Genomic DNA, 5,984 nt, shown 5'->3' on the forward strand with positions numbered 1-5,984 from the left:
GAAGGGCCCAGTCATAAGTAGCAGCTAATTAAATGAACAAGCGGATGGAAGATACCTTAGCCACAGGAGAGAATGTCTCTGAGTAGTCAACCCCATAAGTTTGAGCATATCCTTTAGCAACCAACCATGCCTTCAGACGAGCCACAGATCCATCCGGGTTGACTTTCACCATGAATACCCATTTACAACCGATCGCCTTTTTACCTACAGGTAATTCTACCAACTCCCATGTATTATTATGATCAAGAGCATTGATCTCATCAATCATAGCATCCGCCATCCAGAATGGTTCAAGGCTTCACCAATCGTTTTAGGAACATTTATAGTATCAAGTGTAGAGATCATTGAGCGTGAAGCTAAAGACAGTTTACCATAGGATACGAAAGAGGCTATAGGGTATGTACATGAACGCTTACCTTTCCTTAGGGCAATTGGAACATCAAGATCAGGTTCCAGTGTATCGGAAGGTGATGAATCGCTCATAGCAGGAGTCTCATCGGTACTTGGATCTGCAGAAGAAGATGGTATTGGATCGGGATTTGATGTAGTTCGTTGGCATCTATATACGTGAATAATAGGTGGCTTAGTATGCTCTTCACGTTGTGTAGAGTTACATGGGCTAGGAGACTCAAGAGCAGATATGGTATATACCAACAGATCATCAGACACTCTTGGGTTGGAACAATTGGTCATAGGAAAGAAGGGTATATTTTCATGAAATGTAACGTCTCGAGATACAATGTACCGATTGAGTGTAGGAGAGAAACACTTGTAGCCTTTCTGAAGTCTAGAGTAACCAAGGAAGACACATTTCAAGGACTTCGGATCCAACTTGGTTAGGTGTGGTCGGGTATCACAAACAAAACATGTACTACCGAAGATCCTTGGTTCGACAGGAAATAATGAGTTTGTAGGAAATAGAACCGAGAGTGGACTCATACCATCCAAGACAACAGAAGGCATTCTATTAATGAGAAAACAAGCAGTAAAAAGCGCATCAGCCCAATAAGTTTCAGGAACAGACATGTGAAATAGAAGAGCCCGAGCCACCTCTAAAAGATGACGATTTTTTCATTCTGCGACCCCATTTTGGGCTGGTGTGTCAACACAGGAAGACTCATGAAGAATACCATTTTGAAGCATGTAAGACTGAAATGTTTGAGACAAATATTCTTTTGCGTTATCACTACGAAGGGTTTGGATGGCGGTTTTAAATTGTGTTTTAATCTCAGCATAGAATGAACAAAAATGTGTAAACACTTCAGATCGATTTTTCATAAAATAAAGCCAGGTAGTACGTGAATAATCATCAACAAACGTAACAAAATATTTAAACCCAAGTTTTGAAGTAACAGGGCATGGTCCCCAAAAATCAGAATGGACTAACTCAAATGGGGATGAAACCCGCTTATTGACTCTTGGACTTAAATGAATATGTTGGTGTTTAGCAAACTGACAAGACTCACACTGTAAAGACGTTAAATAAGAAAACTCAAGACACAACTTCTTTAGATTTTGCAGAGACGGATGGCCTAATCGACACTGAACTTCAAATGGGGATGAAGTGGATGATGCCAAAGAGTAAGGTGTTGGATGTTCGAATATGTATAGGCCATTAGATTCCCGTCCTCTACCAATAATCTTCTTCATCGACAGATCCTGAAAGACACAATAATCAGGAAAGAATGAGACACAACACTTTTAAGGCACGGGTAATTTTGCTGACTGATAACAAATTGAACGAGAAATTTGGTAGACTCAATACAGAGGATAAGGAAACAGATGGCGTAAGTTCAATAGTGCCAGAACCAAGAACATGTGGGGTAAGCCCATCAGTGATCGTGACATGAGATGAAGATGTTTGTTTATCAAGACTAGAGAAGAGGGTAGGATTACCTGTCATGTGATCTGAGGCACCTGAATTGATTACCCATGTTGAGGCAGAAGATAATAGGCATGTATTAGGGTTACTTTTTTCAGCAAATGCAGCAGTTGGACCAGTGGAGTTCTTAGTCTTTAAAAGGCATGCATATTCTTCTGCGGGTATGGTAATAGTGTTGTCTGATGCAGAAGCAACATGTGCTAATGAGTTTTTCTGATTTCTAGACAAGAGCTTCTTACAAGTGCGTTTCGTGTGACCAAAATCATGACAATAATAACACTCAACGTCATCAGAAGTGGAGATAGAAACCCGTGATTCTGTAGTTCGGTTACTATGACCACCTCTAGAACCCCCTCTGTGACCCCCACGAGATCCTCCTCGGGAGCCACCATGAAATCCTCCTCGACTAACCAAAGCACTATTATGATCAGAAGGTTGTGGAGACTGAATATTCTCATTTCGAAGAACACGAGCAAATGTTTCTTGAAGGGAAGGAATGACGGATTCATTCAAAAACTGAGATCTGATAGAGTCGAATTGTGGTCGCAAACCAGTCAAGAAACTGATTACAACCACTTGTTCTCTCTGAGTCTGCATAGCTTGGACATTAGCACTCAAGGGAAGAAGAGAGTTGAGCTCCTCATATACTTTCTTAAATTCCATGACATAAGTGGTAAGTGATCGATCTTGTTGTTCCCCTCGATGAAAGGACTTACAAACACTATAGATTCGTGAGATGTTGCTTTGTCCAGAATATAAGAAGTTAAGATAGTCCATAAGTTCTTTCACATATTCACAATGACTAACCAGAGAAGAGACAGAAGGCTTAATAGTATTGACAATCTGCAAATACAAACAAGCATCACTTTGTAGCCACAAATCAGAATCATCACCTTTGGGGGGATCAGATGTCAGATGAGAAGCCATTCCCATGCTTCGGAGGTAGATCCGAATAGTTTTGTTCCACTCAAAGAAATTGGAGCCATTAAGTTTGTTGTTGGTGAGTCTAGCAATTACCGAAAGCAACTCAGGTACTCGTGGACCACTGCTGCTAGATGATTTGTCTCCTTCGGACATCTTTACGAACTAGAAACAAATAAGAAAAGATAACGGCACTCACAGGATGCCCTAATCAGGAAACGGTGCACTCACAAGGTGCCAGAACACTGATGAACAGTACCGGAATAGTGCTCGATGAACAGTATTCTCAATGCAAAAAACCCTCCAACCCTAAACCTCGCTCTGATACCATATAAACTAGAAAATAGATTTAGGGTGAAAATAACCTTGTTAATTGTACTCCTATTACAAGAAGATGTCAGAGTATATAAAGAGGCAGGATTCCTAGACATATGAAACCCTACGGGCCCATGGGCTAAAACTAGGTTAATACATATGTACAATATTTACATTCAAATAAAGCTGGAACTCATGGTTTCAATGCATTAGATTTAACTTTACTTGTTGGTGATATGCTTGTGTTGATTGATTTTACCTAGCATGCTTGAATTAATTATTTGATTGCTTTGAATTCTTGTTCTGTGTAGTTAGTGAACACAAATCTGCATCAACTTGAATACCTAATAATATAGTAAACACTAGTTTATTGGAGCTAAGATCAAACCAATCTTCGATTAGTAATTGAATCATTAAATCAAGCTGTGTTAGAGAACTCATATTATGACTGTAATTGTGTTTTGATTAATCAATCTTTCATGGCTCCAATCTTATTTAATAATTGATTCTGTGTTAACTATTGTATGACCATATATAGATTTACATGAATTAATTAATAATTAGTAGATTTAGAACTAAATTGCTAATACTTCCTTAATTGGTCACCAACAGTAATAGTCATAGCTAATGTATAACCGTTGAGTGAAAGCGGATTCGAACTAACATAAGTGCTTTGTTTATTGATTGAGTTTCTGTTAAAGAATTAAGTTCATCTAAACTTGGAAAATTAGATAAAACCCCCTTTTTAGTTTATTAATAGTTAGATTAATTTAGTAGTAAATAGAATAATTAATAACACCGTTCCCTGTGATCGACAACTAACTTACCAAACTATTCTATAATTCGAGTAGATACACTGCCTAGGTGTTTAGTTAGTTAGTTACTTAGGTTATAAATTATAAAATTAGTGGGTACTATCGTGCACATCAAGTTTTTGGCGCCGTTGCCGGGGAACGACTTAGTTTATTATTTATTTATTTGCTTTAGGTTAACCGATCCTTTTTGTCGGATAAAACCTGCAAAAAGTTAATTTTCCAACAAAGTTTTTATTAGTATTAGTTTTTTTTTCTGTTCATTCAGTTTTCACGACATGAATTTAGCATTTATCAGTTTTTATTCATTTGTTATTAGTTTCTAGGAAGGTTTGATTTTTTTTTTTCTGATTACAGAACTCACGACGTGAGTTTATAGACTCACGGCGTGAGAACCGTGATTTTTATCTTTCTTTAGTTTTTAGTTTATTTTAGTTCGTTTTTACGTTGATATTTTGTTTAGTCTGCAGGAGTTCTTGACCAGAGGCTTAGACACACCTTTGGTACCGCCACTTGAAGATTCGGAGTCAGCCCTTCACAAAAACAAGAATAAGAACGCGAAGGAAGATCACACGCCAAAGAAGACGCCATTGCAAGAACTAAAATCATCTTTTTCAAGGAAGTCGGGGAAGAAGACAGGAGAGTCAAGTTCAACCCCAAAGGATAAAGACAAACTTGAAGAATTTGGTCAAATTTCTAACCTACACGAATCAGAATACGAGTCAGAACCAGAATTTGAAATATTTGCGAGTGAGCCCGAAGACAAGCTAGAGGACGAAATGGCAAACATTGAGGAGATGTCCATGGGAGCTTACAAGAAGCGGATCCGAGAGGATGTGGGTCCCGATTTAGTCCAACCTACAATACCTGCCACTGCCACATTCGAGTTGAAGGGGCACATCTTTACTGCACTGAAGGATATCCCATTTCATGGGAAGGATCAAGAGGATGCTTTTAAGCATCTTGATGAAGTCAATGACATTGCGGATTACTTCAATATCCCAAATGTCAATAGAAACACCTTCTTGCTTAGGATGCATCTCATTACTTTTAAGGGAGCTGCTAAAGAGTGGTTAAAAACACTTCCACCAGGTACGATCACCACTTGGGCTCAAATGCATGAGCAGTTTCTTGACCAATTTTGCCCACCATCCAAGATAGCTAAACTCAAGAAGGCAATAGCCAACTTTGAACAACAGCCGGGGGAGTCATTATACGAAGCATGGGAGCGTTACAAAGGCTTGCTCAAAATTTGCCCTCAACATGATCTTAATGTTCAACAAGAGATGTCAATCTTCTATGATGGGGTCAACGTTATGACAAGGCAACTCCTTGATTCTCAAGGACCTTTGACAAAGAAAAATCCAAGGGAGGTCAAGGAGCTGATTGAAGAATTCGCGAAGCACTCTCGTGAGTACCACAACCCTAGGCAAGATGGAATCAAAGGCAGTGGAGGTGCACAAACTGAAGAAATAGCAGCTATGATGGCTATGCTGAATAATATGGACTGGAGGTTAACACAAATGGACCAATCAATTCATGTTATAAGAGTTGGTTGCGAGCGGTGTAATGGTCCACACTTGACCAACGACTGCAATTTGGATGAGTTTGGGAATAGAAAGGCTCAAGTATGCTACTCGAGTGGGGACAAGTACAATGAAGACTGGAGGAAACCGAAGAAAGAGTGGCTGCCATATGAAGAGTATAAGAAGCAAAAGGAAGAGAAGTATAGGCAAACAAGCCGAGGCTTCTACCAAAAGGAGCAACCACAAGCTGAGAAAAAACCCGATCTAGAAACCATGTTAGTTAAGTTTATGGAGGCTTCAGAAAGGAGAAGCGAGGCTACTGATTCTGCTATTGATGAACAAAGAACTTTGATAAAGAATCATCACGCAATGATGGTAGAACAGCAGGCTCTAATAAAAAATCAACAAGCCTCCATCAATAATCTTGAAGTGCAACTTGGTCAACTAACCACTTTGGTTCATGAGAAGCTTTCCCTAAAAAATCCAGAAAAGAAGACCCAATCTCATGTAATGGCCATAGATACTGAA

At 39.1% G+C, this 5,984-nt stretch overlaps 1 non-coding gene across 1 annotated transcript; it reads right to left on the bottom strand.

Moving 5' to 3' along the window:
- Positions 1 to 5,093: 5,093 nt before the first annotated feature.
- Positions 5,094 to 5,200, bottom strand: LOC111880282 (small nucleolar RNA R71). The gene has a single exon (XR_002846435.1). It is a non-coding gene; the product is annotated as a small nucleolar RNA R71 (small nucleolar RNA).
- Positions 5,201 to 5,984: the final 784 nt, after the last annotated feature.

Source organism: Lactuca sativa, chromosome 3 (assembly GCF_002870075.4).
Source record: "Lactuca sativa cultivar Salinas chromosome 3, Lsat_Salinas_v11, whole genome shotgun sequence".
In the NCBI taxonomy this organism is placed as follows: domain Eukaryota; kingdom Viridiplantae; phylum Streptophyta; class Magnoliopsida; order Asterales; family Asteraceae; genus Lactuca; species Lactuca sativa.